This window comes from Echinops telfairi, unplaced genomic scaffold, assembly GCF_000313985.2.
Source record: "Echinops telfairi isolate 266 unplaced genomic scaffold, ASM31398v2 ScPeMD7_7415;HRSCAF=8453, whole genome shotgun sequence".
Lineage (NCBI taxonomy): Eukaryota > Metazoa > Chordata > Mammalia > Afrosoricida > Tenrecidae > Echinops > Echinops telfairi.
Genome location: NW_022111315.1, coordinates 41934 through 42342, shown reverse-complemented (window position 1 = coordinate 42342; position 409 = coordinate 41934).

The window sequence follows — 409 nt, the reverse complement described above, 5'->3', positions numbered from 1 at the left end:
GGCGGTTGGTGACCTGCCTTGTGATTGGCTGCTGTGCTGACATAGCCTAGCTCTCTCTACAAATAGAGGAAGATATGGCATCAGACAGAGAATTGAAGGACTGCTAGTTTCTCAACTTTCTCTCACAGACGTGAGTTGCACTGAGCCATTTGTAGTGCTTTCTAATTTAACTGTTTATTTCTTGCATTATATATTTATCTATATATGATTTAACAGTTCATTTCTCGTTATATATCTAAGTATCTTTATAAATAAATATATTAAATTATCAGCAATTTGGTTTTATCTCTCTAGAGAACCCTAACAGAAGCTGATACCATGGGCTCAATAGAATGTAAATGTCTAGAAAATAATGACGGCAATATGTGTACAAATATGCCTGATACAATTGTTATAAGAGTTGTGAGAC